This window comes from Rissa tridactyla, chromosome 8 (genome assembly GCF_028500815.1).
Source record: "Rissa tridactyla isolate bRisTri1 chromosome 8, bRisTri1.patW.cur.20221130, whole genome shotgun sequence".
Lineage (NCBI taxonomy): Eukaryota > Metazoa > Chordata > Aves > Charadriiformes > Laridae > Rissa > Rissa tridactyla.
In genome coordinates, this window is record NC_071473.1 from 43,179,343 (window position 1) to 43,203,125 (window position 23,783).

Below are 23,783 nucleotides of genomic sequence, written 5' to 3' on the forward strand. Positions count from 1 at the left end.
AGTATAAAACAGTACAAAGCAGCAAACAGCAGCAGGTCAGTATAAAACCCATGCACCGGGGGCGCTGGGTGCAGCTCTGGTTCCATGTCTGGAAAAGCAGAGAGCAGAGCTGGAAAAAAGGGGAGCAGAATACCAAAAGCAGTTCAAAACCCCCAGTGCACAGGGATACAGGAATGGCAGAACAGATGAGGGCTCCTAATCTGAACTGACACAATCGTGCTGGACTTCTATAAGGTCCTGAACAGTCTGGAAAAGCTGAATGGGGATTTACTGTTCAAGGCTTCTTTCAATACAAGAAGTCAGGGGCGTGAGCAAAGCGACCAGACGGAGGTCCAACACCAAGCAGAGGAGATACCCCTTCAGAGGAGCAGCAAACGAGCTGAGGAACTTCACTGCCAAAAGGTGCCGAGCATGATGAAGGATCACAGCGCTCAAGAAGCAACTGATTAACTAAAGAAAATTTTGTCATAGTGTGTAAACTGAAAAAAGGCTCACCTTTTCTGGTTTAGGAAAGGCCTGAGCTGTGACCAGTGGGAGGAGGCAGAACAGACCATTAAGGCACCTGCTGTTGTCCTCTCTGGTCTCCATGGGCTTTTGGTGCAATCTCCCACAACCTTCTTGGGGCCTGTGAGGGCAGCAAATTGTGGAAAAACACCCGTGCAAGGAAAGATTAGGATTATGCACCCTGTAAAAGACAGAGCTGAGGAGATACCATAGAAGTCTATAAAATAAAAAAATGATATAGAGAAAGTGATCCAAGATAAACTACTCACTCTTTCTCACTACACAGGAACTGGCAAGCTCCCAGCTGAAATGGGTCACAGGTGTAAAACCAACAAAAGGAAGTACTTTTCTGCACAAGATATACGTGTGTGTATATATATATATATATATATAAACCATATATATAAAATTGTGTAATTCATTGCCACAAGATACTGCAGAGTATAAATGGGCTTAAAATGAGATTAGACAAATTCATGAAGGATAGGCACGTTTGTGGCTATGAAACACAATCCTGTGGTTGCAAATTTTCTTTCAGAAGCCGAAAAGTGCCGATGTGTTGCAGCTCCTGCTAATTCCTCCCTGGCCCCAGCGACTGAATACAAGTGCTTAGGTTTCTATAAACTGTATAGCATTCTGCATAAGTATCATACAAAGTATTAAGTATAAGCTTATGGTTTCTGGTATATTCTTAGCCTTTGATGGAGAATGCAAACGCTATTTTAGAGCGTACTGTGAAGAAGGCACTTTGCCAAGACAAGCCTTTGGTGCAGACTGTCTTCTTTCATCTAGTATCAGGGCTTTCCGCATTCCAGTATTTCCACAATTTTTGTGCCATCGACAAACTAATGATTAACAATTTATATTTTCTTTTTTCTTCACTGCTAAAACTTTCAAAATGTGCGTGGCCAGGAACTAATTGCTTCAGGCTCTTTAGTCACATCTCCTCCTGTGAGCATTCCTCATTTACCATTACAGTGCCAAACCCATGTCGGAACTGTCGAGGAGCCACCCTCCGATTCGCTTAATCTTTAGCATGTTTGCTTGCATGTTTCTAATTTATTAAGGAGAATGTTTGGTATTAGGCAATTAGAAGTCTAGCTGTAGATGGTATTAATAGACTATTACTTTTTTAAATTGAACTTGTCAGCTATTCAAAAATATATCAAATTAGCTTGGTATTTTCTATAAATCCAATGGGTATGAGTTACATTTGCCAGTTTTAATTCTTCACCAACACGCTGCATCAGTCATTTCATTCTTTTGCTGTGGCTAGTTGTCAAGACGAAGGGCCTACAACTGTGTATCTTCTTAAATACTTGAACAATATTAGTTTTTTAATAGATCCCTGAACTTTTCTTAGTTCCAAAACTTGTTGAAAACCAAGGGTAATCATCTGGACAGCTTCCTGGCTGGCTCCTACAAAATTCTCGGATGCAAATTATTTAAGCTACTGATTTAAAAATGGTGCTATGCATTGCCTTCCATGATCAACGAGAGTTAATTATGTCTCACCATCATTTAACATGACAATGTTATCTATCTTTTCGTCTAAAGACAGAGGACGATGATTTATAAAAAATTGTGCTTTTACAATTTCATCATTTCTAGTAATAGACCAGTATTACCGTTAGGATTGTTTTCATTCCAAATACACTTACCAAAAAAAAAAGGTTTTAAAAATTAATTATGTTAGGCATAGCTTTCCAGTTTCATCCTGACTGATTCTCCTTTTAAAAAATGATGAAGATTAGTCTGGATTTCAGGTTCTTCTATGCTGATTCTTAATTTGTTTGGCTTGTGATTATCTTCCAGCAATGAAAAATACTGCTCAACTCAAACTGAAATGATAATTTGAAATAAATATGAGGCGGAAGAAAGGATGCAAATGAGTCAGTACTGGTGAGAGCTTTCTCCCACTTCTGACCATGGCTCTCATTTTCAATTCCTCTCAAATTCTCCCTACCCTATTAAAAAACGTATACATGGTTTAGTAAGTTCATCAGTATGGCACACATCGAAGTGCATCCGCATGGGAGCTAAGCTGTGGGATGGAGGCAGGTGGCCACGGATAACAGATGCTGGAGGAGGTGGAGATGGACCACGGCTCTTGGAGGAGGTGGGAGCCCAGCACCAGCCACCCATCCCCAATGTCCCCAGTGTGTAGTGCCATCCTTCATGCTACAGCCAGGGAAGACAGCAATTCGACTGAAATACATCTTACACCTCAGTCACCCCCTTTAAGCTGCTTGTAATTGCCTTACGCAAATTCTGCTGGGTCTCGAATTCTAGCTAAGATGACATTTTTAAGCCTTTCAGCAAATCTGTCCTGCCATTTTGCATTTGGCCTTGGCATGAAGAAACCACAGACATGTCATACAGCTTTCCATCATCAGTTTTGCAGAGGCATAACAAATTATATTAGAAGGAAATAGCTCAGTCAGTTTAAATTAAGAAGTTCTGTTTTTCTTAATATTGATGACCTAAATATTCTAAAATTTCAGGTAACTTAAGTGTTCAAGAAATTGAGTTTATTAGCCTCTATATAATATTAATGATAGATTTGGTTTTCCTTTCAGTTAAGTTAGTACATTAAATAATATTGATGTTCATCATTCTGAAGATGGTCTCAGAAATACTCTCTATGAAATTAGTAGAAATTTTGCTATTGGCTTTGATGGGCCCAAGGTTTTACCCCTAGCAATTAGCAGTCATTCTACTGTATAACATGGCTCCCTGAAGGTCTGCAGAGCTCAGCATAATTATAACGGATTGTGTAATCAGGTTGGCAGGACATGCAACCAGCAAAGAGAACCATGTCTCCCCCCCCCTTTTTTTTTTTTAATTTTAAAATAAGATATTTCCCAAAAGGAAGGGTAAATTTAAATTAATACATTTTCATTATAAAAGTCTAAAATGCAAGCTAATGATTAGGGTGAGCTACAGAAAAAAGATTCAAAAAACCATCATGTTTGAAAATATTTACATGTTCTATTTCGTCTCTAATGAGGGAGAAGATGATGTGCAGAGAAAGCTGCCAGGCCATTCTTTACCATGACTGGAGTATTCTCCCTAAAAAGAGGGGGAAAAAAGAGAGAGAGAGAGGATGGGGGAGAGGCAGAGACCAAGAGTGAGCCCAGTGTGTGTAGGATGGAGTCAGCCTTAAATGAGAATGTCTTTTGGCTTTTGTGGAGACATCGCCAAGGTCGTCGAGCTCCAGACTCACTTCCCTTCTCCCTTATGGCTGTTCGCAAACTCGTTAGGATTCTTAATACCTGTTTGCCTTTCTCCCAAATGCTTCAGTGCCCTTAGTTCAAACCAAACACACACACATGACATCCCCCCAAGTGTTTCTCTACCTCCAGCAGCCACAAGTGACACCCCCCAGCAAACCCCCAGCACCGGGTCCGTGCAAAAGCAGCGGGTCCAGCCTGGCCCTTCCCCTGGCCAGGAGGTCTGATGCCAACGCGCTCAACATCCAGCACAAACCCCAAACCTGACTTTCACGGAACAACCCCAGCAGGCTGAAATAGCTGTGCATTTGCTGGAATTCAGAAGAAAGTTACCCAAAAAAAACAACAAACCAAACCAAAAAAAAATAACAAACCCATGTGCACGCGCACCAGGGGGTGGAAAGACGAGGCTTGGGGAAGGAAGGGAAGCAGATGGGACATTTAATTCAGGGAACAAACTAATTTAAATCTTTCAAGGAGTTTGTTATTATTTCCAGAGTGTTAAGAATGCATTTTTTTCCCTGCGTATAAAATGCAACATCCCTGCTCGGAAAAGCTCTAAGTAAAAAACCCGACAATCTAGAACGAAGAGAAAAAGAAGTCCAGAATGTTTTGATGATATCCTTTAAGGATGCTATTATTTATATATCTCACAGATTTATATAAATAATCATAAATGTGCAGTTGGTGTAGGTCTCTTGGGTAAAGGTAAAAGCAGGCAGATTTATAAAATGGGTTTACGTGCCAGGGTGATTGTAATGGCTCCTTCTGTCAGGTAAACACATAATTAGGATGTTTTCAAATAAATGTATTATGCACATGATTGAAGCCAATCCAGGCTGCAGTATAAATATTATGCTTTTTTTAAAGTTGTATAATTACCTATCTACCCATGGAGCTTCTCGCCTGATAGGCATCTATTTATGCAACACCACACTGTGGCTTTTCCACAGGTGCTGTAGCAGATACTTGCTGAACACGCAGCCCGGCTGATTTTTAAACTGCAATATCTCAGCTTTCTCTCAAAATACCAATTCTGCCTCAACCCCTTTTTGCCTAATTGCTTCTTAGATTTATTGTTTAATTAAAACCGTTCTCGGGTTATACAAACAACAAATCCCACTAATGTGCGGTTTTTCCACATACAAATTATTTTTCGAGGGGTTATGTATCTTCAGCTCGGGAAAGGATTCCGTCCTCCTTGGCTGGGTGGTCATTGCCAAGCGCAGCCTCGTGGTCAAAGCCGTAAGTTGAAGTTTATGATGGCAGCGTGACAAAGCTGTATCTATAGAGTCAAAGTGGCAATACTAAATGCCATTTGAAAGACTGATGCAGTCTTTAAGCCGATGCAGTAAAAACTCTTCTTTATTTTATAGCATTTTCATACGGAGTCTCACAGCACGCCTGGTCACGCACTAGGGAAACATAAATAAGACGCGAGTGATGAGCTGGATGAGGAGGCACCCCAAGAAGACTCTGAGGGACATCACCTCCGTGGCAAGCTTCTCCTCAAAGCCTTCCTTGCCTGGCAGGGTCCCATGGGGACACAGGGGAAGGGAGAGCGTGGGGACATACCGCAGCACTGCCCACGCACTCTGCAGCATCATCTGAACTCCTCACTAACAAACTGACGTTTCTAGACATCTACTCCCAGCCTGGACATCTACCTCCTAGCTTCAGAGATGAGGCTTGAGCTCCAACCCCTTTTTGCCTAGTTTGGACAATACGGAAACGTCGCCTAAAATCCCGGCACCTGGGGTAAGTTCTAGGTGGACACTCAAGTTTCAGGAGCACAACTCTGCCCCTCAGAAAAAAAGTGGTGTTCAGATATAAACTGGCATTTGGATGTTTTTACAGCATGAACACTGAAAATATGGAAAGATTTTCTGCAAGGAGCATATGCTGCAGTTCCTGGAACAAGAACCCAGCTCTTGCAAGGATTCTGGCTGTCTCCAGCTTTTCAATATTAAAGGACTCTCTAGCAGATAAGAGTGGCATAATAAAAGCTAATAAAGATGAAACTGGACAAATTCAGACTAGAAATTAAGATGTCCATTTTTAACAGCAATAGAATTAAACGGGTTCCACAGGGATGTGACAGATTACTCAAAGCCGGAGCCCGACAAAGTTAGGCCAGCAGTCGGAGCAGTCTTGCAGGTGGGACGGAGGATGGCTGGGAGAGGGCAGCTGGGCTTAGGGAAGCTCCGTGCTGGAGCGGGAGGCTGGAGAAAGCGGTGGGATGGGGGGGATCCTACTAGCAGCAGGCTGGAGGTGTAATGCAACCACCTGGAGGGAGGTTTCTTGGGGCAGAGCTGCCAACCTCTGTATCCCTCTGACCACCTTCTATTTCCTTCTCCATCCTCAGCTCATGTCCCTTGGGTAAGGGACCTTACTCCAGCTTCTCCCGAGTGCTGTAGGTGTCCCCCTTTCCCCGATAGCCTCCACACTCACCTTCAAGCAGCTCCCTTCTCCCTCCGGTTCCCCTCCAGCGTCTGTCGGTGCCTCCAGCCTGCTGTGGAGGGAAGGCTTAGGCTCTGCATCCTGCTGGGGAATTAATATAGAGACTAGGAGAGGAAACAGGAGGAGAAGAGGGTGTTTGTTGCCAGGGTTGGGATGGGGGGATTGCAGCTGTTGCTGCCATGAGGGGCTGCCTCCCAGCTCAGAGATGGGAAAACCGGAGAGCGGAGATGAATCGCTCTCTGGCACCGAGGTTCTCTCTCCTTTTGTCTCTCTGACGCAACATATAAAAAGATGAAGTATATCCGCGATTCACCCCAGTGCTGGCTGTGCTGTGCCCCAACGGTAATGCAAAGCAGTTACCCGAATTTACAGCTGCTTTACAAGGCCAGCGCCGAACATAGCAACCAAAGCATGCAGCGCTTTCGGTCATGCGGCTGGAAGCATTGATATATGTTTTAACCTAGGGAAACCTTTTAAATTCAAAGTAGGTGCAAAGCAATACCTTTTACATTAGGCTGTAATTTCACATATCATTTAGGCCAGCATAAACTATCACTGCTGCAGAGAGAAATGTCAGCTGTCCAACAGCAAATGCATAAAGGAGCCTGGCCATGGAAAGCATCCCTGCCTTCCCACCGCCGCGGCTCTTCAGCCCAGCCCTTGCACACCTTCACCTTGTGCTGATGCCAGCATACACAAGGCTGCAAGGGAAAATGCATCAAGATTAAAACTTGCCCCTTTTTTTTTTTTTTTGCCAGATCAGTTTTAATGCAGAACTGTCCCCTGATTGGATTCACACTGCAGCCGCTTCTGTTAATGCAATGGAAAACGTGGTATCAGGTAGGAATAAAATGATGCAGATGCTTCTTTTGGTGGCAGCACCAGCTTTTTCTGGTGTGTGAAGGTCACATCTGAAGATACTGAGTGTGCCTGGCTATGCATGGAGATCCCCCTCGTCACGAAAACGGGGAAAGGCTTGTCTCAGCAGCAACTCTGTCCTGCCCCAGATGCTGGGGAAGGGGACAGTGGGTAGGAGGAGACGTGGAAGAAAACGGGCTCATCTTCCTCCCAGCTGCCTGCGGCAAATGCATGTTCGACCACAGCAGCTGAAGCTTGCTTGTCTCCCCTTCTTTGCAGTTTAATTTTTATCAGTTTTGATTGCTCTAAACCAATTCCTAAGACAGTAGATGATGCTATGGTGTGCCACAGGAATCCCCAAGGGAACTTATTTGTACAACATTTTTACAGATCATTTTGTATCTTATGAGAGTGAGACTTTGAGTGGCAGTTTTGTTTCTTGATCAACAATTTGAATTGTTTAAGACTTTAGGGTTCTTTACGTGCTTTTTAAAAATCACCTGTTCTACTACACCTCTCCTCCTGAACTCAGTTGTTCCTTTTCTTTTCCACTCAGAACTGGCTGGAGCATAGGGAGAGCAGAAACTGAGGCCATCATTTAAAACAAATATGAACCTGATGATCACACTATTTTATTTCAATGTCTTCTCTACAGTGGAGTTCTTACTGTAATTAAAAGTAGAAAGTACAAATGAGATAAACCAATTCCACCTTCAAGAAGCTAACTTTCTGCTAATATCCCATGGAATGAAAAGTAGTCATTAAATATGACAACGCCAAATATTCTTGGTATCAGAGGAATGCAGTGCAGAGATAAGATAATAATTGTGAAAATCTTCAACATGTTAGCAGAGAACATTGAAGGGATGAAAGAATGAAGATTGTGTGTGACACCCCCCAGCCTCTTGGTCATGGAAAAATCTCACAAACTGAAATTTTACCCAAGGAAAACAAAGACTCCAGCACAGCAGGCACAGCCCTCCTTCTTGGGAGAGAATGGGGAGAGAGAACAAATCACCCGAGCCTGACGTGAGTCACATCACTTCATGCATGACTGAAAGGTGCTCAGATACTACAGCCATGAGCCCAGGCCGAGAACCTAGATAAAGAAAATTTGGCCAGTGACGTGATAAAGCTGTTAAAAAGACTTGCAGGTGGGAAAATGTGGGGTAGAGAAATAAAAGCGTGGGTGAGTTTGGTACCTCTGTTTTGAAGTTTGGCTTGGGGGCAGTCTGAGCAAGGAGAGCTTGGAGATGCGGAGAGGGTGGCCTGTCCCCAGGGCGGCGACTCAGCCCTGTGAGTGCTCAGCAGGGGAGCGCTTTGGGGGCTTTGTGCGTGTACGTGTGTGCGCGCAAGTGTGCGTGCAGGAGGGAACGGGGTGGAGAGAGAAGAAATAGGCAGAAAAGCACAGAGAGCTGCTGGGACAAGGGTCAGCAGAAGGGAAAGGCAGGTGAGGCTTGGTTTAGAGGAGGGCTGAGGAGGAAGCCTTGCAGCTTCCCGTAGGGGCCGTGGCTCAGGCGAGAGACAGTCAGGAATGCCCAGCCAGCCCATTTCATTTGCTGAACCCACCTAACCCTTCAGCTTTGGACAAATGCCATCTCAAGGTGCTTTTAAAAACAAACCCAAACACCACTTTGTAATATTTGCAGAGTGACTATTGGAGCCAGCTTTCCCACACTTCGAACACCACTGCAAAAACCCTTTATTCCCAAATTTTAACGAAGTCCGTACCGTGTTTATAGCCTGTTCCTCACCCACTTTATTGCTTTTACTTAAACTTGCAGACAGTTATCTTCAAAGTTGGGACACATTTTTCAGGAACAGGTTTCCATATCCATTGCTCTGAACACCTTAATGGGAACAGCGCTTAGAGAAGACACTGGTATTATCGCTACAAAAGCAGTTGTTATGCTGATGGACTGCACCTTTCTGCTAGAAGTGTGATGGACAGGTTAGTTAAATTTAAACAAAATTTGTTCCCTGAAATTCTGACCATCTTTAATAGCAAAAGCTATAACCTCCCTGATGCACAAAACAGCCCTTGCAGCTGATGTCTGAAGCCTGCACCTGTTATTCCAACAGAGGTGACCTCTGAAACAAGAAAGCCATTCTATACAAACACTGAGTTAAGTGACTTTCCCCATGTCTCCTCAAATAACACCCAAATATCTTTTCTTGTCAAAATCTTGCACTTGTCCCATAGTATACACAGTAAATCATGACAACTGGTGACTTATTGGAAGGCTGGAGCCCAAAGCAAGGGGTGCTGGAGCTGAAAGAAGTTTAAGCAGTCACCAGCCTCTAAAATATTAAGCTATAAAATACAAATCTGTTTTTACAAAAGCAGTGTCATGACAGCTGGTCCCTGCTGCGTTCTTTTTTTTTTTTTTTGTCAGGGGGGTGGTAGAAGGAATGAATTAAAGGGAAAAAAAAATCATTAGGGAATCGTTTCAGTTCACTTCTCTAATATGTGCATGTCCCGCAATAGGGTAGCAAAATTCAGGGAAGCATCCTGTTGAAGTTTATGAGATTAAGCATCGTATATCCCTCATTCTGGCCTCTTCCCGGGTGCGAATCCTGCCCTGTGTGCGCTGGGAGGATTAGTCCCGCAGACCGGAGGAGGACCGCTGCTCCAGGCTCGTACCCACCACCGCTGGCGTTCATCACACCGCGGTCACACTTTGCAGCACCGCAGCCTTCCCCGGCACTGTGCCGTTCCCGTCCTGTTCACACGGACCGGTCACGGCAACCTGGCAGCAGAGCGCTGAGCTCGGATGCCCGGCTTCACACTGAGAAAATTCACTGTTGGCTGTAAGAGGAATAAGTACAATTCAACCATGAAATTCATGGCTGCCTGTTGCACTCCAGGCCAGCTCCGGCCCCTGTCATACTTCAACCGGGAGATCGCAGCTTTCACTTATGTAGCCAGGCAGGCCCCAAACTGGAGCGCCCAAATTCTTCTGCTTGTTTTCTTTGCAGACCTCAGCTGTGGAGCGGAGCTATAGTAACCGTGCTGTGCCCGAGGGCTCCTGACACCCTTCCGAGGCCCCTCTTCCCATCCATACACGAAAGGCTGAGATTATTCATTGTGGGGGGTAATACTTTATTCCCACCACCTTTTCAGGACTATAGCTCTCAAACACTGAGGTAAGAATACGGGACTCCCCATTTAATGCACCCTGAAAATTTCAGATCCGGTCTTCTAAGTTAAAATTTTGTAGACAGCGATGGTGTCAGCTCGTTTGGGGACATAAACGTCAATCCAATATATTTGTCCTGTTTGCCTGTCATCTGTTGCAGCAGAGCCGCAGTCAGGGTGATCCTTCTCCCAGTTAGACTTGCTGGCTCTGCTCTGAATTACCTTTTTATCATAGGCGGCTGTTGTCAGAGGGTGCTGCTGCAGCAAGAACCGAGGGCAGAATCCATCCTGCAATCAGACCCAAAGCCAATGATACCGTCAAAGAAAAGCACTAGCTTTGCAATCCCACAAAATATTAAAAAGCTGGTAAGAGGCAGAGTTCTCGGAGGGAGGAGCAGCTGTTTGGGCAGAATCATTTTTGGTGCTGGGGAAGAGTATTTCGGGCTACTTGCCTTGCTTTAATGTGAAATATTCCGTATTACTTCATCTGCTACTTGGTTGTGAGCTGAAAATTTAAGGTGGATTTTTATTGCAGAAAGGAGGTGTGGAAAAGTTTAGTCAGCACAAAAGTTTAACCTCGCTAACAAGGTCTATAAATTTGCTGCAAAGATAAGGCAATGCCACTCCCTTTCCCGTCTCAATGCTTATAAGGACAAGCATTTAATCAAAACCCACTCTTGTACACAGGAGCTGTGTTAGCGTCATTCCTCATCTCCTACTTACAAGCCAACCTGAAGTTTTAAAAGAGAATTGTTTTTAAGGTCTCTGAATATTAGTCTCCGGTATTTTCTTAACTGCTTCAAGGCTTCTTTGAAAATGCTTTCAACATGTTCTGAAAACTGAATATAAAAGGAAACAGTACTAAAAATTAATATGAAAAAAAAAGGGATTGGGATGAAATTTTTTTTCCAGAAGCTCCTATTTTCACTGTCATGAAAGCGAGGAGAGGAGCTCTCAGCCCCCAGATGGATTTTCTGACAAGGTTGAAATGAGACGAGCGCTTTGATTCAATATCAGGAATCACTTCTCAACAGTTGTCAGGGAAAAAAAAATTAAAAATGCTTCCTCCCCAGAGCAAGTCCAAAAGCCCAGTGGCTCTGCAAACCTGGGCCAGGCTGGAATTGCTGCCGCTGCCTGCTTCGGATCTGAGCGCAAATCCCTCCCTGCCTTCCTGGGTCGCTGCGATCTGAAAGCTCGTGCTTTGAATTTTCCACGCTGGGTTGCCGTCCTCTGAAAGCTTGTGCTTTGCATTTCCACAGGGCTATAAAAGCCCGTGGGCACCGACCGGGCTTTCAAAACCGTTTGAGCCGACCTGTCCTCCGGCACATGGCACTGGGGCCAGAGGCTGATCTCATTTCGCTGCTCTGCCCCCGGCTCCTGTGCGACATTAGCTAAGTCAATTAGCTTCTGCGTGCATCTGGTTTTCATCTCTGAAAGGGGGACAGCAGTAATTTCCTACCTCACAGAAATCCTGTGAGGATAAATATATTAGCTTAGGAAGTGCTCAAATACTGGTGTGATTAGTGCTCCTCTCCATCTCTTTGACAGCCTGGATTTTGCAGCCTGGAAGCCTGTGGTCTGCCAAAGCGTAAAGGATTGGAGCTGAAGACCACCAGAGCAACTCTTGGACTGGCTGAGCACAGATGTCATCGCAATGAAAGCCAGAAAAACACAGTTTCTCCGGGACCTGACAAGAACGGAAAGAAATGCAGGAGAGGCAAATTCCGGCCGGAAAACCCAGAGGGGAGCAGAGACCATTCCAGCGTCAACCTCACAGCGTTTTCTGTATTGTTTGCTTTAACTTACACCTATGTGATGTATGTTAGTCTTTCCGTTACCATTCATTTAGGGTTAGAAAAGGATAGTAAGCTGGTATCTCTGGGGCTCGAACACATGGAGACCATGATGCAAAGGATAATTACTCATCTCTCAGTCTGCTTTTCCGAACAAGTGATTGCGTTTCGGGAAGCCTTCCATGGGACGGTTGCCATCAGTATTCCAGATTTTGGTCCTTAGCAGAAGCAGGAGGTCATTTCAATCTCAGTCCCAGTGACCAGCATTCCCAGGGCCTTCCTCTGTCACGTTTTATTCAGCCAGGGGCAGAAAACTTTTCCCATTTAATAGTGCCTGAAATATATTTACATACCAGGAATAAATTGTCAGGTGGTGCTTTTTTTTGGTTTGCTTTTTTTTTTTTCCCCAATGAACTTACCTTTCTAGTTTACTGTGAGGAGAAGGAGGTAAATGAACTACAAGAATTATTACTTATGTTTATGTCTTTGTAGGATCTCCAAGGCATCAATCACTGTGCTAAGCATTATGCAAAGCCACAGTAAGAAAGGGCACGTATCCTGAACAGATCTAGTCAGGCAGCTGAGATGAAGGATGTGGAAAGGGAAAGACACTCGTACCCACTTTACAGAAAGATACCTGAGGAGCAGAAAACCTACAGGCCTTGTCAAGGAAACAGACACTGTAGCATTGTGACTGCGTTTTTATTACGACACTGACTTCTATTTCTTCAATCAGGTACAGCAAAATTAAGGGTAAGTTGTTATTCTCAGCTTAAGGATTCCCCAGTCCAGACAACCTCGTGCTGTGGATGAGAAAGCATCAGGGCTGTCTCTCCAAGGCTGCAGTTCCTTCAACTGGAGAAGAACAGAAATGGCCAACACAGAGTGGTTTTTTATTGTTGTTATTTGGAGCAAAACAGAGTATTCTAATAATCCTGTCTTACAAAGGAAATGAAAGAGTCTTGGGGGTAATACTGAAAAAGTGGTGGGCAGTCAGTGTCATGGCCATATGGTCCTCAAGCTGTGCTGTCAAGTAGATCTACAGATGGAGATGTATTATCTTACATGAGCACCAAGTTGAGCATTGCACTAGGCGCTTGTGAATGAGTCCAGGAGACCTGACGATACAATTGACAATTACTAAAAAATCAGGTGACAAAAAGTCATCAGCAAGCATACTCCCTCAAAGAAAAAACAGTTGGAGAAAGGACGAGCTTCCAACAGGCTCTGCAGTTTACAGATTCAATCCAGAGTACTTAGCAAGTTTAGCAACACCTGAAACGAGAAGGGAAGTTGTTCTGACAAGTCTTAAAAAATTCAGAATCCTCGTCTTTTGATTTTATACCAGTTTATTATGTTAAAGGCAAGCAAAACCCATCCCACGGTATGTATACACTAGCTGGCTATCAAGTGACACACACGACAAGTATATGGGTGTGTTCGTTTGCTCTGAAGAGCTGGATCAAAGGCAAGGAAGAGCGACCAGGAGCAGTGACCTCCAAGCCAGGTGCTGCAAACACACACGGAGACTTTGCCTTCCAAAAAGCTTCTCGCTGAAATGGCTGGAGCCATGAGAGCTTCCAAGATGATGCAACGGGGTGCTACATATAAACTGGTGGATCAAACTCAGGGCTTTAGGACTCTTGTGACACCTCCTTCCTGACTACAGCTCTGGTGACAACATGCCAGCGTATCCTGTCCTAAGCAAACTGAAGTGGATGCCTTTGCTTTGAGGAACAGGGCCCCATGACTGCAGAGTCCCCAGGCAGGGAAAGGGGTGACAAACCGGCCGCCCCGTTTTCAGCAAAGCACCAAGTGCCTATTGGGCTCACACTATTCAGAGCCTTCCAAGTCTTTGCGTCATGAAGGCATGGAGTGCACGGGGGCATTATACAGAGTTTCGGATGGTAGCTGTGTGTGAAAACTCTTTGTTTCGTGATTCAGATGATTAATGGCTTACGCCCATGGGACAATCATTTACCTGCAAGTCTTGGCTAGAAGCTCCAGGGCATCAAAAGTTTATGAGGCAGCTCAGTGTCAGTCACATGAATCCAGATTTGTGAAGGTGTTTAGGAACCTGCTCCTTTAGGTGTCTAAAAATATATTAAAAATCTGTCCTGTAGATTGTCCCAACATTTCTATGTCTCCGAAACTCAAAAGTTTGTAACCATCTGACAGTATTAGCAAAGGAGCATTAAGTCACAAATCTTCTATTTTTCAAGTAAACTTCAAAAACCTGTCGCTTCCACATAAAATGAACAAGTGTCGGGTTGACATGACCCACCTTAAACTTGCCAACATGGCTGCTGCACGAGCTGGCGGAACAGCTCCGGCGGCTCCGTGAATCCCTGCTCTAAAGGAGGAATCTCCCAGCTTTCCCTGTGGTCTTGTGCTCCGGAGCATTCTGAAGCAGATCCAAATTTTAACACGGAGAGCGGAGCCCATGGGCACTTTGGCAGTGCTGCGTGGCACTCGGCCAGCACCACTTACTCTAAGCGCCGCGGCCTTGCCGTGTATCGCACAGAAGGGCCGTTTGCAGCAACATTTGGATACTGAGTAGGAGGGAAAATATCCCCAGAACCAAAGGCTTTCAGTGCCAGAGCTTCCCGCCATGCGGCAGAGGTGTGGGACTGGCTTCACGTGCCCAGTTTAGGGCAGAGGCGAGGGACGCAGGAGGGCCGGGGCATTGCATTCAGGAGTGTGAAGCCCAGAGCTCCTCAGTGTGCTTGAGGTGACCATGCTGGGGGCAGAGGAAGAACCTCTGCAAACTATCTGGCCCTTATGTACCACCACCCTGGCTGGGCAGAGAGGAGAGGGCAACGGCAAAAGATCCTCCAAGGAACATAGTTACCACACAGGAGGAGAAATCCTGGAGACCACAAAGGGGATAAAAATGAGCATGTGGTGGGAAAGCGGGACCGACCCTAGCCCAGGGCGGGGAGGAGGCCTTGCCTGCGCTGATGCAAGCCCAGCTCCTGGGAAGGGCTGGCTGGGCCGCGAGCCAAAGAGCACCAAGACAATCGGTGCAGTTGGCTGCCTTCGCCCTTCAAACCATCTAAAAGAAGGTGGTGGAAAATCTCCCTTCAGTTTCGCTGTTTCTGAGTTCAGGGCCCTGGACAGCGAGGCAGAAGAAAGGGCTGGAGTCACGAAGCAGGGGCGCTCGCTGCCTGCATGGGCTGAAACAACTCCCGGCAGCCGCAACAGGGGGAAAAACCCATCGCGGACCGCAACAGGTCTCGGCGCGGGGCCCACCCGCCGCCGCCACAGCCGGGGAGCCCCGGGAGAGCTCCGGTTCACCTCCCTCGCCCCCGTCGCTTCCACCTCCCGCCGGCCCGATCGCCACACAACCGGCGCGGCGACACGGGCGTACGAGAGGAGTCACCGGGCGCTCCCCCCAGGCGCGGCGGGGCCCCGGCCCCCTCCCGCGGGCCGTAGGGCGGCGCGGGGCCCCCCGGCTGCCAGGCCGGCTCCTTCCGGCGGCGCCGCCGGAGCGCCCGCCCCGGCCCCGGGGCCGCGCCCTCCCCCGCCCCTCGCCCGCCCCCGCCCACACCTGGCCGGGGCGGGCCCTGCCCGCCGGCTGCGGGCCCGACTCGGCGGGCAGGGGAGCGGGCGGCAGCGCAGCGCAGGCCGCGGTGGAGCGGAGCGGGGCTCAGTGGGGAGCAGCACTGCGCCTCGCCGCGGGGCCGAGCGCGGCAGCCGGGGCCCGGCCCAGCCCAGGTGAGCCCGCGGGCGGCAGGTGGCGGCGCGGCGGCGGCGGCGGGGCGGGCTGGCGGCAGGGCGGGCGCGGCGCGCGGCCCCGGCGGGGGCGGGCTGGCGGCGGGGGCGCGCGCGGAGCGCGGTCGCGCGCGGCGGCAGCAGCAGCGGCTGAAGCTGAGGGAGCGGAGCAGGAGCGGAGCCGCCGGGCGGGCGGCGGGCAGCGGGAGCGGGTTCTCGCGCGGCGCCCGGAGGCAGCATGCGGGCGGCGGAGCCCCGGAGCCCCGGTAAGTGGCTCGGACGCGGCGCCTTCCCCTCCCCACCCTCCCATCCCCTCCACTCTCTCAACCGCGCTCCCGGTGCGGCGGGATCGTCTTCCCGGGGAGCCGCCAAACTCCGCCGCCTGTTGAGCCCCGCGGATCGGTGCCCCCGAGAGCCGGCCCCGCCGCGCTCCTCGGTCCCGGGTGCAGTACCGGTCGTCCCCCCCCCCGCGTCCCGGGGCCCCCACGCGGTGCCCGGTGCCCGCTGGCTGCGCCCCGCGGGGCCTCCTCGGGTCGGCGGGGAGCAGCCAGGCACCTGCCGGCGCTGCGCCGCGGTGCCGGGGGCGCGGGGCTCGCCGCCGCGGCGTGACCTTCCCGGCGGGCAGCCCCCCCGCGGTGGGTTGGCGGGGATGGGGGGCTTGGGGGCGGAGGTGGTTCGTGTCCCGCGGGGCGCAGCGCCGAGAGCGGTGGGGCGTCCCGGGCGCGGTGCTTCCGGGCAGGCGGGGAGGCGCGGGGCGATCGGCGACGGCCCCGAAGCGTTTCCCCGCGGCCGGCGCTGGCCGTTCGGCGCCGGGAGGAGGGAGGGCGCTGCAGCGGGGCGGGTGGGGTGGTGGGGGGCGGCGGCAGATCCGCGCCTTCACCCCCGCCCCGGAGGGGCGAGCCGCCGCCTGGGAGAGCGCGGGGCTGCCGGGCGGCGGCGTCTTGGGTGGCGAGAACAAAGGGCCCCCGGCGGGAGCGGGCAGGGAGCTCCGCCGCGGCGCCCGGGGTGCCCCCTCCCAAAACCGGGCCGGGCAGTGTGTGTAGGGGTCACCCCCATCTCCCCCGCCCGCCCTCCCGGGGGAGCCCGGCTGCTGCCTCCCTGGGGCCAGCTCCTGCCCCCGCAACCTGTTGGGCCGCCTGCCTGGTCGGGAAGCCCCCGGGGGTGCTCGAGGAAGGGGGGGGGGGGCAGTTCTCCCCCCCCCGCCATCCCCCATGGGACACCCGGGGGTGCCGGGCACGCGTGGGGCGGCGCTGGGTGGGCGCAGGCAGCCTGCGGCCAGCGGGAGCTGAGGCTGAAGGCGAACGCCGCAAACGGCTGTGTTTGCCTTTTTCGGCACCCAGAAACTGTTGTAAGACCCAACTTCCCAGCAGTTCCAAGACCTGGCGTAAATTAAATTTATTGAAAGAAAGTATTTCCCCGCAGTTAAACAAAGATCTGTTCCAGCAGACCTTCTTGTGTGTGGAAAAGATGTGCTCTGTTTCCAGGAGACTGACTGGGGCAGCTGCTTTAAAGCGTTTTGTTGGAGTTTTGTGTTTATTTCAGATGTAACCAAATGAAGCTGTATTGTCAGTATCAAATAAAATGTTCTTTTGTCAAGTGTAGAATTGAGCTATAAAAAGTGATTTAGTCTGAAGATAACTGGATAATCAAAGCTTCAAATGTACGTTAACGTTGAATATTTGCTAGTTTAGAGATCTCTGAAGGCACCTAACTTGAGCAGGGACGGTGAGCAAATAGAGTTTCCTTACGCTGCTTGTATAACCACCTTTGTTCGTTTTTTCAAGGTAAATGTTAGAGAAATGACAAATTTAATTTGAGATTACTGAGGTCCTGTGCTGCAGATGACTTACCTCCGTGTCTGGTTACAGGGTGATTGTTCCAAGCCTGCCAGTGTGGCTTTGAAAACAGCTTTTTAAGTAAAGTTCATTGCACTCCTTATGTTAATGCAGGAAATGTGTGGCTCATGAGAATGGTTTTATGGAGGGAGCAAGTGTACTTTACTCCTGACTTTATTATTTCTGCTGTGGTGGTTCGCTGTGAGGCTGAGGCCGTAGGAGTAATAGATATCCCTACCTTGAAGTGCACGATCAGCAGCCTGAACTTTGAAAGTGAGGGGTAAAATCTGCATGGCAAAAACGTCTGGTTTGCGATCTGGGTGTGTGGTGGGTGACAGTGTTGGGTTATTTAAGTTCTCAGTTTCTGCCTCTGACCGACCATCTTAACGTGCGAGTTTCTTAGCCTACGTCACTGGCATGCGTCCTGGTCCTTGAAATAGGATGCAGCATGACCATACATGAGAAGGGGTTAAAACAGCTTATGGCCAAAGAGTTAATGCATCACTTCAGCTCAAGAGATTTTTATAATTCAGCTTAGTTACAAGTATTGCCATCTGCCCTTTTCTTTGTGTGTGTGTGTCGATAAATGTGTCTTGGATAAATACTGGTTGGGGCCGTTAGCAAAATAGTAGAAGCCACAGACAACACTTTATTCTCATACATGTTGCCAGTGAAAATGTCAATTTCTGCAAAATCAAAGTAGAACCCGTCCTACATTGTGTCTGTGTTTGGTTGTGGATTGAGAAGTATGCAGGTATTTTTAATTATTTTTTTTTTTTAAACTAAGTTCTGCTTTTGGGAACGTGAGATATCTGTCATTGGCAAAAGCAGAGAAGACAGCCAAAGCTTGTGATTATAAGGAGAAAGATCTAAGCTTGTGGGTAACGGAGAAGAAATGTTTTCCTCTTTGTGTCCACATAATGCAGGGCTGTGGGAAGATATGCTTAATGAGGATGATTATTGCTGTGGCTTTCCATAAATCCACTTGTAATGGAGGCTTTGTACAGTTACTTCTGAATCTGTACATTTAAAAACTGCAAATAGCGATAATGGAGTTGGCTAATAGCAGACTGTCAAGTAAGTGCAATCCTTGTGATAACGTTCCGCCATAGATCTCCATTTAAGTATTACTTTTAAGCAGAAAATGTTTCTTGTAGGTCATAGTATATGCAATTTGGATGAAAAAAACACACAGTTGCTGCTGCCTATTCTTGAATCTTAACCGGCTAACTTTAATTGTGCAAAGGGTACTTTTTTCCTCCAGGTTTTTATCAGATAATGGGAGATCAACAATTCAGTAGATGCGTTTGATTTGAATTTAGATAGTAAAAAGGCATAATAATAATAACCAGCTTAAAAAAGCTGGCTGAAGAGGTCTACCCAAGCAGCCAATGTGTGGCTCTGTGCAAATTAAAGGTGGGACTTGCACCTTTTGAAGAATTGCAAACTTCTCTATAAAGCATTGGAGTGAGCTGAACGCCACTAGGTGAGAGTCTGAGCTGATCTTGTTAGTACTAGTAACCGGGACAAACCTTTCTCTTTCAGTGCTTTTTTTTCAGTGCCTCTTAGAAGCCAGGGCTGAGCGTTAAATTACTCAGGTCTGTTATGCAACTTAAAAATAAAAGGTGAAGGTAAGATAGCAGGGAAAATTCTTAATGTGTTATCTCACCCCAGTACAGAAGTATGTAAAATCGCCTATTATTTTCAAGTAAAGCAACTCATAATAGCTACTGGATGTTTTATGCAGTGTTTTGAATGAATGCGGTTTTAACTTGTGTAGCTAAGAAACAGTTTTGGAAGAAATCTGACATGTGAGTTGCTTATGTTTATGTTTGGAAGAATTCATTGAGAAATATTTGTGATACTCACCATCATTGCTTACTCTAGTTTAAAAGCAATGCCTTGACTTTCACCTTTCATACAGTTTGTGAGGGCTCCTTGCGCAGATTTACTTTTGCTCAAAATCTGACCATAAAAGTAAGCTTTGTTTCTACAGATCTTAGTGCAGTGATCAAATCCAAAATGTATGCTTCCTTTCCAGTAAAAACTTATAATTACATGGGGTGGTAGCTAACTGGAAAGTATTGCAAAACATATGTAAGAATACTGTCGTACAAACTCTAAAACTGACGAATGACTCACTGCACCAGTGCTATATCAAATTCTATCTATACACAAGGTTTAAATGACAAGTTTACTTTAGGCAAGGAATATGCAATTTTCATGTACTCTTTCTTCATCTAATGTCAAGTGAGCTTAATGAAATGGTACATGTGGGCATACAGGAGGCACCAGTTGTAGAGCTTTAATGAGCAAAGGGAAGAAGCACTGCTTGGCTCTATTTGTGAAGATGATAGAGATGTAAGTACTCTGTATATTAAAAACCAAGTTCATGGTACTGATGCGCGTCTTGAGACATTTGTTTCTTTTAGTGTACCTCATCATGATTTGTTTATGTACATTTACTAATGTTTGTTCTTTTTCTATAGGAGAGGGAACTTGGTTTTCTAGCAGTATATGTATTCATCTTTACGTATTTGTATTAGTTGCGTCTCTAACTGGCATTTCAGAATTTTGGCAATATTTTTGTGAATATAAAATTCAGGTCACTGCCAAAATGAAAACGGGATGATGTTCAGCATGGGAAAGGGGCCAATGATTGTAGGTTAAAGAGGAAAAGGCTGCTTTCCACTGCAGCGACACGGGTTTTATTTGTGCTTTTGACTTTCTGATTGTGATTTATTATGAGAAGCTTCATAGAGCTTTGGAGGCCCCACCTAAAAAAAAATTCGGGACATGTAAACAGGCAGTAACATCCTATAGCTGGGAAGCCTGTGCAAGCTAGGAGGAGGAGAGGGAAGATGATGGAGTGGAGGTATCAGGGTCTTGCACTGTTTCGTTGTGTGTCTCACCTGTGTCTCTGTGGATGCCAGGGTGCCCGGCAAACACCCGTGGGGAAGCCTACCTAGCCTGCAAAGCAGGAACCCAATATCTACTCAGCCCTGGGTGGAAGACTTCAAACCCTTCACGACCTTTTTCTTTTGATTTCTAATTGAGCCATAATCCATTCTGCCACAGAACCTATCCCCTCTGCTCTCTGTTAATCGTAGTCTTTCTGGGCTGCAGGGAAGATGTAGTGTAGGTCCTTGGTCTTCGCCTTGTGGTGTTCATGAGAGCTGTAGTGACCAGTGCCTGCATGTGTTTTTATTCCCTGTAGGAAGGTCAAAGTCTCCTCGGGCTGTGAAAAGAGGCTAAGGAAGGGGAGCTGGAGCACTTGCTATTTAATGTTAGTGTACACAAGTGTATGGGAAAAAAAAAAAAGGGATGAAACAGGTCTTGCTCCTTCGAGGACTTTATTATCTGAGAACTTTTCTAAAGATCAAAAATACAGAGATAAGTTAGGATTTTTGGAGCAGAGGGTGGAAGCAACATATATAAAAAGCCTGGTTGAGAGCAAAATTGACAAAAGCATCTACTAATACCTGGTGTCGGTACTTGGAAGAAGTAACTCTGTTTGGATGCTTCCATTAAGTGCAATCCACTGTGTAGCTGAAATACAGCAACACCATTAATCTGTGAAGGGATAGGGTGGTCCCACTCTTATTCTTGTCCTTCAGCAGGCATAGAAGCTTCCAGTTTACAACCTGCCCAAAAGACATTTATTTCTTGGCACAAAATTTCAACTGCAGCTGGCAAGTGGGTAAGTACTTTCTTCCAGCCTTACTGAGAAAGAGAGGAATTATTTAGGTTGGCACAAGAAGTTTATAGTTCGGAATTGTCAGATGAAATTGAACAGAGAAAAAATGTGAAGGCTGGGCATGTGGCATCGCTCTTTGAAAAGCAATGCTGGAAATCCCGTCATTGCTTGAAACCAAACAAAACATGTATGTGCTTGACCATGGTGAGGAATTATCTATTGGCTTCATAGGCATCTCCTGATTTTATTTTTTTTTCCTGTAAATGTAGTGTTTGACATTGAATTGCTTGTATGTATACAAAGGATCACATCTGTTCTATTTTATGAGATCCACATAGCGTGGTTGCTTTTTTTATCCCTCCAGTGTATGGATTCTTCTCTCGTGTGTCATCCTTACTGCTGAAGGCAGCCGGGCCCTTCAGCTTTGTAATATCTCTTCTCCCTTCAGGAGAGGGAAGTTATTCATGGGACGGTACTTGATTCTTCAGTTAGATTTCCTTGCAAAATTAGGTCTTGCAGTGTTTTGGAAAAGCCATTATTTTTCTAGAGGGTTTTGTGAGTAGGGATGGAAGAGGGATGATTGTGTGGTGCTCCTTCTGGAGGAGTTTTGGTAATTGTTGTATCAACAGGTTGGATTTTCTGCACTGAAGAAGGGCAGCAAAGCTGGTGAAGGGTCTCGAGACAAGTCTTACGAGGAGCGGCTGAGGGAACTGGGGTTATTTTAGCCTGGAGAAAAGGAGGCTGAGGGGAGACCTTATTGCTCTCTACAACTAAGTGAAAGGAGGCTGTAGCCATGTGGGGGTTAATCTCCTTTCTCAAGTAACGAGCGATAGGATGAGAAGAAATGGCCTCAAGTTGCGCCAGGGGAGGTTTAGATTAGATATTAGGAAACATTTCTTCACTGAAAGGGTTGTCAAGCATTGGAGCAGGCTCCCCAGGGAAGCGTTTGAGCCACCATCCCTGGAGGTATTTAAGAGACGTGTGGATGTTCAGCCTGGAGAAGAGAAGGCTCTGGGGAGACCTTATAGACCCTTCCAGTACCTGAAGGGGGCCTACAAGAAAGTGGGGAGGGGCTTTTTGCAAGGGCATGTAGCGATAGGACGAGGGGCAACAGTTTTAAACTAGAGCAGGGCAGGTTTAGATCAGGCATTTGGAAGAAGCTCTTTACAATGAGGGTGGTGAGACACTGGAACAGGTTGCCCAGAGAGGTGGTGGAGGCCCCATCCCTGGAGACATTCAAGGCCAGGTTTGATGAGGCTCTGAGCAACCTGATCTAGTTGAAGATGTCCCTGCTTACTGCAGGGGGGTTGGACTAGATGACCTAAAGGTCCATTCCAGCCCAACGCATTCTATGATTCTGTGTGGTGCTTAGGGACGTGGTTTAGTGGTGGACTTGGCAGTTTTAGGTGTACGGTTAGACTTTGATCTTAAAGGTCTTTTCCAACCTAAATGATACTATGTATTTTGACAGGATCATTAACTGGGCAGGTAAATTAGATCTGAGTAGTATGAAAAAGTCTAGTCTAGTGTTTGGATTTTAAGGTATATATTTAAAAATATATATTTTTTTCTTTTGTCTGACAGATATTGTGCTTCTGATCTTTTATTTTGAAGGAGAACCATAGAAGTGCTAAAAAGGATCCTTTTGGACACAGTGTCTTAAGAAGGTGCTGAGGTGTTATGTACTTGGAAGACATGAGATGGGGGAAAGGTGGAAAAAGTGACCTCTTGGTTTTGGATGGTGCTGTTGCCTTTTTATAAACTACTGTTTTCTTCAAATACAAAGGAGTTGTGTTTGTTTCTGTCTTATTAAGTAACATTGGTTTCACCAAATTTTATCAAAGGTTTTAGTTATTGCAGAATCAATAATAATTCTCTTCTCTTAAGGAAAAACCAGTAACTTATGAAGGTACTGTCCATTGTATTTTAACTACTTCTAATACAGAATTTGCAAGATTACACAAATTGACTAGAAGATACACGCAAAATCCAATAATACATTTTCCATGTCAGAGTTCAGTGAAATATGAAACATAATTACCATAAACAATGAAAATTAGCCTCTTAAACCTGTGAACTAGAAGGTGTGGAAATAATTTTGTAATATATATTCTCATTGGTTTTGTTGAGACTGTTCTTGGGCACCGCCAAAATTCCTTTACAGTCTTACGTGTTCTAATCTCTGTGTTATTATGTGGTGAAAAATGTACTCATAAACTTGTATTTAACCTGAGGAGGAAGCGAGCATTTTTGAACATGCATATTCGATAGTGACTGTCTCCTCACTACAGCCTAGCCTTGTTCGTGGGTATTTTCCAATTAATGAGTGCAGACTTGAAGAATTACACCTAGGGAGACAAGTATTTCAGCAGGCTGTAGAGGTACTGCTTTAATTCTGCCTTTTGACATGACGGGAGAGTTATAAACTTTTGAAGGAAAGTTTGTCGCCTTCAATATACTTGGGAGATCAAAGTCTGTTGCTAACAGAGTTGCCGCTCTTGTTGGTTTGAATTTTCTCTGGATTCTGCTACATCTTTATAGTTGTAAAAC

General features: G+C 46.6%; 1 protein-coding gene across 2 annotated transcripts in view; it reads left to right on the forward strand.

Annotated features, from left to right (window-relative positions):
• The first annotated feature begins 15,552 nt into the window (after positions 1 to 15,552).
• The window catches only part of PTPRF (protein tyrosine phosphatase receptor type F), a 390,558-nt gene continuing 382,327 nt past the window's right edge, over positions 15,553 to 23,783 (forward strand). The window contains exon 1 of one of the 2 annotated variants that reach the window (XM_054210595.1): positions 15,553 to 15,704. The gene's annotated coding sequence lies outside the window, so the exon portion shown is untranslated. Of the gene's footprint in view, positions 15,705 to 15,861; positions 15,968 to 23,783 lie in introns of those variants that run through there. The other variant, XM_054210596.1, reaches the window with a different exon arrangement.